The 8,665-nt window shown below is 36.8% G+C and overlaps 1 pseudogene; it reads left to right on the top strand.

Annotated features, from left to right (window-relative positions):
• The window catches only part of LOC105740889, a 145,375-nt pseudogene that overhangs the window by 54,724 nt on the left and 81,986 nt on the right, over positions 1 to 8,665 (top strand).

Genomic DNA, 8,665 nt, shown 5'->3' with positions numbered 1-8,665 from the left:
CAGCTCAGCCCACCAGGGGGCAGGGCTGGCTGGCATGTGGTGCTGGGGGATTGAACCGTGGTCCCTGATGCTTTTGCTAAGCTTGTTCTAAGTAGGTGCTCTAGACCACTGAGCCATCTCTCCAGCCCAACTTTTCCTTTTATACAGTGGAATAATTTTAATATTTCTGTCAATCTTTAGGTGTTTCTAATGTGTGATACTGAATAGAAATTCCTTCTGTGGTAATGCACTAACTAAAAATGTGAAAGATTTATTACCATGAATTATGACATTAATTTTTATTTATTATGTTAATGATAAACAATACACTTTTTGTTTGTTTTTTAGGGAAGTCTCTACAGGTTGTTCAGAATCTCACTACTACATCGAACTCATAGTGATCTGTCTATTTACAGCCTCCCAAGAGCTGGGATTACAGGTGCATGCCACCATTCCCAGTCTCAATTGCCATTCCCTTGTGAGCGGGGCTGGCATAGGAGGCTTGGGGATTGAACCCCAGCACCTGTGCCTGCTTGCAGGTGCTTTAATCCACTGAACTATTTGGTCAGCACGAAGAATACATTAAGGAAATATTTTAGCATATTTTACTCACCTGCTCTTCCAATATATGATTGTTAAGCCCCTATTCACAGCTGTCAAGAAAAGTTCTTCACACATACTTTTGGGAAATGGATATGCACGTCAGGAACTGCGTGGACAGCAAGCACAGAAGGGATGACAGAGTTGAGGGCCTTTCACCAGTGGAAGATGCACGTGTGTGTGTGTGTGTGTGTGTGTGTGTGTGTGTGTGTGTGTGTGTGTGTTTGTGTGTTTATGGCTGTGTTTGTTGAGGGAATGTAGACAGTGGAAAGTACATACACAAGTACTGTAACTGCAGTCTGCTTCCTCCTTTATCTGACCTGAGACTGGGTCCTTAGGGAGACTTAGGAAAAGCCTCAGCCACTCCTGATCCAGGCCTCCTCACTCTGTCACTGCAGGACAAAGACCCAAGAATTGCCCAGACTCTACGCCCTGCACAGGTATCACAGCCCTCTATTGAATCTCTTTGGCCCCCAGGGGTCCATTACTCCTCCAAGAGAGTAAAAGGAGATGCTGCTGTCTCTACAGACCAAGAGAAGCTGCGGCTCAGGGGAGGAGACAGCGAGTGCTCAGGGCGTGTGGAGGTGTGGCATGAAGGTTCCTGGGGCACAGTGTGCGATGACTCCTGGGACCTGGAAGATGCTGAGGTGGTGTGTCAGCAGCTGGGCTGTGGCCCTGCTCTGGATGCCCTGGAAAAGGCTGCATTTGGCCTTGGAAGAGGAAGCATCTGGTTAGATGAGGTGCAGTGCAGGAGCCAGGAATCATCCCTGTGGGCCTGTTCCAGGGGCCCCTGGGGACAAAATGACTGCAAGCATGAGGAGGATGCAGGTGTGAGGTGCTCAGGTGAGTGGTAATGGTAGGGGTGTTGGCTGGGCCTGCAGGAGTTTGTGTGTGTGTGGAGGAGTGTGCAAGAGACCTTCCTATACTACCTGCTGACCTGTGCTTTGGCTCTGGAGGGACTGCAATCTGAGATCCTGGGGTGGGAGAGAAACATGTGCAGCCATAGTAGGTGCGACCTGGTTATTGTCCAGTCAATGAAGTGCACTATCCCTGATTTTTTTTTCTTTCCCTCAGGTAAAAAAGTGACTGTTAGCTCTACCCCTAAAAGTAAGTGGTTCTTCTGCTCTATGACATATAATAAAGAAAATGTTCAGATTTTCAGTGACATGCACATGGAATCTAGTGTGCTTCTTAGAAAATTCCTGTAGACTTGGTGATCAAGTGTTAGAAACAGCAATAGAATTTGTTAAGTTGTGGCAGCGAAGGGATTTTATGAATGACCAGTGTTATTATAAGGAAATGCCTTAGAATCAGACTGAATACTTGCCAGAGGTTAGTGTGGGATTTGGGTTGGTATGTGCGGTTTCAGTTAGATCTACTTTATCCTGGGGGTTGGGAGAGTACTAAGATAAGTGTATTCCTCTGAGTGTGACCATTTCTAAAGTCATTTTTCCTTTTCAGTCACCAGTACAGTCTCAGCCTCTGTCCCTGGCAACTTCTCCTTATATGAGATCCTCTGCATCATCCTGGGAGCCCTTCTTTTGCTTATCCTTATCATATTGGGAACTCAGCTTGGCAGATGGAGAGCAAAACATCAAGGTGGAGTTTAATCATGAAGTTGATTTGGAAATGTGTAGGAAAAATGTGAACTAGTTATGAGTTTTTGAAAAAGTACAGGTGATGAGCTTCTATTCTTTATTTCTGGGAAATTATCTTCTGAATTATAGACTTCAACATTGAAAAGACTTGAACACTTGCAGTTGGATTTAATGTAGAAGTTCTCAAGTATGATCGTGTAACTGAACAATGTCAACAACACTGTCTAGAATGCAGTTAGGGTGATAAGATTTACTTATGCCCTTTAGAGCACAAAGTTAAGGAATGGATGCTGATGATCCAGAGATATTTATTCAAGTTGATTAGTGAAGAAACAATTATTTTCTAGTAGAACATGTACTTATAAACACATGTTGCTTTCTCTAGACTTAACCCATGAAGATGCTGTTGGTGAGGCTTTGTACCAAGAGATAGAGTACCTTGTGAAAGCAGAGAAGATGGATCTGCTGGACAAAGCAGGTGTGTTACACACCCTCATTGCTGTTCCTGAATTTTTCATGAATGTGCATATCTTCCACAAACACAGACCCAATGTTAAGTCAACCTTTCATGGTATATTAGTTATCTTTCCATTAGTGCAATAGAATTCATGAAGTAACCAAATTATAAGGACAAAAATTTAACTTTGCCTCATAGTTTTATAGATTTCAGTATGTGCACTCGTGGCCTTATTGCTGGGGGAACATAATGGAACAAATTTTTTGCCTCATGATTTCCAGGAAGCTAAGAGTTCAAGGAGAGGTCAAGTTTACACATTCTTCTGAAGGTGTTTCCCAATTACCTAAGATCTCCTCCTAGTCTCACTTGAAGTTTTTACCATATTCTTACAGCACAAAACTGAGGTTATAGCTTTAAATACTTTAGTCATTGAATACCATTTGAAAACAAAATTACAGTACATGGTTAGCTTCTTCCTAAGATGAGAACTCTAAGTCCTTTATAAGTATAAAGTCTCAAAATTTTCTCTGAACCATTCCACTGAAATCCTCTTAAGTGTCTGTGTGATTTGTTTTTCTTGTAACAGGAATTGTGCCCGATGACTCAGAAGCCAAGCTGCCCTATTACACAGGAGAAAATAAGGAGGATGAAGATCGTGAATCTGTCCCAGGTAGTATAGCCAGGTCCTCTATGGGATGATAGGGTGAACAGGAGGGATCTCTTTGAGGAAAATGTCTTGCTATCATTGTGACAGAAAGTATTATGTTTTAGAAATCCACAATTTTTTCAAATGTTATCACTGTAAGAAATCAGGTGAAAAATGGTGCAGTTACTGTTCATAACTACAGCTACTTATGTTGAGCATCAAACATAGCTAATATGTATTATTATATTTAAAAAACTATTTATTAAAACTCAAATTTGAAAGAGAACCTCTTGAAAACTGCAATGAAGGACATTAAGAATAATGGTTTCCATCCTAAGCTAGTGATATATGAATCATTATGTGATTTATATGGAAATTGAAAACAAAAATTTTCTCATCTTTTAAATCCATGAAATGCAAGTTCCCATCCTCATTAATTACCAGGAAATTTTCTCTATGAAGGACCCAGTCAGAGAAATATTTTCCACCTTAAATATTCTTCAAATGGTATAGATAGATAGCTCTTAGGAGGGGACATATACAAGAAGGTTGTGAGGAAGTAGAATTCTAAAGTCTACACTATAGTAGTGGGTCTTGAAAACTGCCCATCCCAGGATTGGCTTGGTGGGTGTGAATAATAGAAGCCTAAGTTTTCACCTCCTCACATCTCTGTGTCTCTCACTGCCCCAGAGAGCACATGGTAGCCTCAATTCTTTTGGTCCAAATTCATTCTGCCTCAGTCAGTGATTTATACTGATCCCATCCAAGTATGAGCTGTATGTCTGAAAGTCAAAACATAATTTTATATTCTTTTGAAGTATGAGAGCCTATTTTAATAGCTATTGTTGATCTTAATACACTGTAGTAGTTAGAAGATTTATAGAATTTCAAAGAATATTGAGATAGAATGTGTAAGTTCAGGGCAATCTTGGCATGTTGTTTAGCTTATAATCTCTGCATTAGATAAGACATAAAACCTCATCTAACTCATAGATTTCTCTTCCACCTTATCATTGTCTGTTTTTAGAACTTCCAGGGCAGCATGTTAATGCCACAGAAAGTGGTTATGATGATGTCAAAGAAGTACTTTTTCCTGAAATTCCTTCTTCTCCTGGGAGGAGTGAGAAATTTACTTCAGAAGAAAGAGATGGTGCCAGGTATTTCCAGGCAGTGGACAGTTCTTTTTCAAATCCAGTTAAATTCTTGGGAAAGACGAAGTCAGACCTATTGATAATAAGTATTCCTTTGTTATAAGAATTGTTATAGCTTCATGTACCTAGATGATGTCCCCAGCTCTCTATCCCTGGATGTAGCTATTATATCCTTTCTTAAAGAAGAAACATTACATTCTCCATGTTACACCCACCACACATTAGATATCAACATGTAATACTGCAATTGCAGGCAGAAATTCTGAAATGACACCTAGGATTTGGAGGCAGATTTATGTCCACATAAATGCCATTCCCCAAATATGAATACCAATACCCAAAAGGCTCAGGAAGGAAGGATTTATGGGGTTGCTAGCAGGAAGTATACGTCTTGGTTGTCTTTGATTGTTGTAATATGCATCTTAGTGACCAAGAACTCACCACAGTGACCAGCATTTTCTAAAAGACACAAGCATTCAGAACTGCAACTGGAATTATCACCTGGGGAACAGAAGTATTCTGGCTGGAATGGTAGCATTTTGTGCTATCATATGAGTTGTCGAAGCTTTGCACTTTTCTCTCATTTTCATGCTCCCCAAAATAACACACACACATATATATATATATATATATATATATACACATATGTATACGTACATATGTATATATACATATACATATGTTAAAATTTGAAATTTTGAAATCTTCGTAATTTTTTAATTTTTTTAATTTTTTCTTGGTAAAGTAAATTAAATCTATAAGGTCTAAGTATTACTTTTAAGAAACCATATCACCACATTTTTTAAGTTGACATTGGACACAATTAATACAAAGTGTGAAATGGCTTTAAGTATCATAAAATTTCTTCACTTGGAGGAAGAGATGGATTCTGTTCTTTATTTCCATTAGTTTTGTTGATATAGAAGGCCAGGCTTTCTCCTTATCTGCAGGCATGTGGTGCATAAGGAGCAAAATACTAAGGAATTATTCTGAACTGTTCCCTTTTGGCATTTACAAGAGGATTAAAATTGTTCTTATGAGTAATTTGAGATCAAGTGTGTTCTATAATTGAAACACTGAAGAATCATAAGGGTCCATCTGCTGTATCGATTCCTTAAGGAATCATACCTGCTTGGTGCATAAAAGAACACTGATGTCTTATTTCCTTGCCCTAACATTACTATCACTTCTCCATCCATTACTCAGCTTGCGATAAGGTTCCATACAGAAACAGTCACTGTGAAGTATGAATCATCCAGGCATGATGACACTTATTCAATTCCATTACTAGAGAGGCAGAGACAGTAGCCTAGCTGTGAGTTCAAGGCCGACCTGGCTACATAGAAGTTTAAGGTCAGGCTGAACTTAAGACCCAGTCTCAACTACTGGCCTTCACAAAAAAAGCCAGTAAGAGGCAGGCCCATTTTGCCTTTCAGACAAGTCCTGTCTCCTCACAGATACCTAGCAGCCATTTCTACACTAATCTTTCCTTCTGCAGTCACACCATAAACCATTGTTATTTCATCACCCAAACCTACATCTCCTATACTGTTTCAGGCAATTCTCTTCAGTCTCCCAAGAAGCCTTCCTTTCTTTTATGGAAAAGAAAGAATCTCCAGTGGCCCTGAGACAAGAAGAAACTGGCTACGATGATATTGAGCTGGGTGCCATATAGTGCCTTATTTGGAGCCAACAAGTTTGCAGATAGATCCTCTGTGATTTATTTATCAAATAAATGAGAAATCTGTCTTCTTCATGATTGCAAGGTTTGAACATGTACCTATTATGAACCAGGTTATTCACTGTGAATATTCAAACCCTCACTGACCAGAGTTATTCTGTTTAAATGAGGTATATTGACACTGATTGACTTTGGAAAATGTCGTCATGCACACTATTTTCACTGAGTATAATTTCAGTTGGTAGATACGTTATCTTCTCCTACAAACTACACTATTGCCTTCTTTTAGGTGTAGAGGTGTTCTTTACTTGAATACCATAAAACATGAAAGGTCATCCTGAACTCAGTGATTATTTTAGGAGGATGATCAAAGACAGGCCAGGCCGTATTGATTGCTCACTGGCCTAGGTGTCTGTCTAGAAAGCAGAAGGTCCTGAGTTTGATCCCTAGTATCAAAATAGAAAAAAATAAATAAATAAAATCAGAAAGAGATACCTACATGAGTTCCAAAACTGACTATTCAAAAAATATTGCATTTATTCTTTCATAAAATATAGAACTCTAACTCAAAGTGAATGGGGTTGGTAAACTGGAACAGAAATGAATATAGCTTTTGTAACTTTACCCACATTTTATAACATCTAAAATATATTTCTATATAAGTTTATACTTAACTGCAATAGCCTTGTCTTTCTCTTATTTTGTTTTTATTAATTCATCTTGCAATAAGTAATAATTGCATTCTTCATGATTACATCCTACATATACATGATACATCTTAATTCACTTTAATCTTTTCTCTGTCCCCTCCTCCTTCCTCCATCTCTTTGTCCCCTAACTTTATGTGAAACTTCTCTCCCCCATTCCCTATAAAATCCTCTACCTATCCTCATTACTTATTAAATTGCACTTCTGATTATTAATCTCATTCTATTATATTCTATTTTCCATTGGTATTAATTTAAGTTTTAATCATCCCCCCGCACCCTTGGCACTTATTTATATCTCTAATTATTCTAATTTCCACAATTGAAAAAGCTATCTAAATGGCTATATTTACTGTAGAATTTACCCCTCTCAATCCTTTATCATATATTCCCTGTAGCTGAGTGAGAGGGGCAAATGAAATGTTGTTATTCTTCTGTTTCTGGTATACAAGTGATTATTTCGAAGAATTCAATTATTTTTCATGCAAACATAATGCATCTTTCCACATTTACATCTTAACTCTATAGTTTTTAAACTAAAATTTTGTTATGTTTGCTATCTTTTATATATCTTGTTCAAAAGTAAAAGATGTATTCGTGTCAAAGATATTAAAAAAATGATTAAAATATTTTAAGATTTAGTAGGGTTTTTTGAAGTTATTTTTCAAGAAATTCCCATTCAAAACATGTATTGCAGACTGTAAAGTCTCACATTTGGAAATCTATTTTCTCCTTACCACTTCAAATATTTCCTTAAAGTAGTTTTAGAAAAAAGCAGTAGCAATTTTATGGCTTTCACCAACATAGTGGATATCTTTAAAACTATGTTTGTGTTTGGAATCTATTTCTTCTCTCTGAGATGATTCTCTTAACTCTCTAGACTGTACAGTTTTTTTGCCTCCAATCGACCAATTTTAAAGAAATTGTTTGTTTGGGTGATCTTTAATCTTATATTTCTTATCAATTTGATGAGTTAAAATGAGATGTATAATAATCAGACAAATAATGAGGCACAGTATCTTGGAAAATAGTTATATTTAATGTATTTTGAAGATTGGTGTATTAAGGAAGAGCTATGTAGAAAAAAGTCAAAATAAATCAACTAAATTTATAGGAAAAGTTTAGGAGGAAAATATTTGTAATATATAAATGGTACTGTATTATTTTTGGAAGGTTGTTAAAAGACCTTATCTTTTCAATGGAAAACTAAACTTATTTTTGTTGTTTTCTAGATGAATAAATATTTTCATAAAGTGTATCCAAAAGTGCATCTGTCTTAGTAGTATTGTTGTGCGTGCTTTATATGTTCTTTTGTCTATTAAGTATGTAGGCCATACTTTTTCAATCTGTATATATAATTAACTAATAAAGTCTTCTAAGATAAATGAATGGATCTGATGCTGGAAAATAAAAGATGGTGGAGGAAAAATGGCAGAGGGAAGCAGGAAAAAAGAAGAATCAAAATGTGTTCTGGACAAATGCCAATTTCCTACAGTGAAAGTAATTATTCTGTACATAAAATATGTACTAATAAAAGTCAGAAATGAAAGTAAGGAAATTTCCAAATTGTTATTCATCATATTTCTTTTTCCATAGCATTTAAATATTTATAATAAGAATAAATATATTCAAATTGCAAGGGAATTCATGAACTGGAAATTTGTTTTGAGGAAATTACAATAAAATGAAAATCAGAGCAAAAAATAAGAGAAATATATTTAAAATCTGAATGAAAAATATCAATAAAATAACCAGTTCTTCAAAAAAGATAGCATCAAAAATTCATTGCCAGAATTCACACACACACACAGAGAGAGAGAGAGAGAGAGAGAGAGAGAGAGAGAGA

This window comes from Octodon degus, unplaced genomic scaffold (assembly GCF_000260255.1).
Source record: "Octodon degus isolate 3935 unplaced genomic scaffold, OctDeg1.0 scaffold00292, whole genome shotgun sequence".
Taxonomy (NCBI): domain Eukaryota; kingdom Metazoa; phylum Chordata; class Mammalia; order Rodentia; family Octodontidae; genus Octodon; species Octodon degus.
Note: the sequence above shows the minus strand (reverse complement) of the source record. Positions and strands in the feature narration are given on the sequence as shown.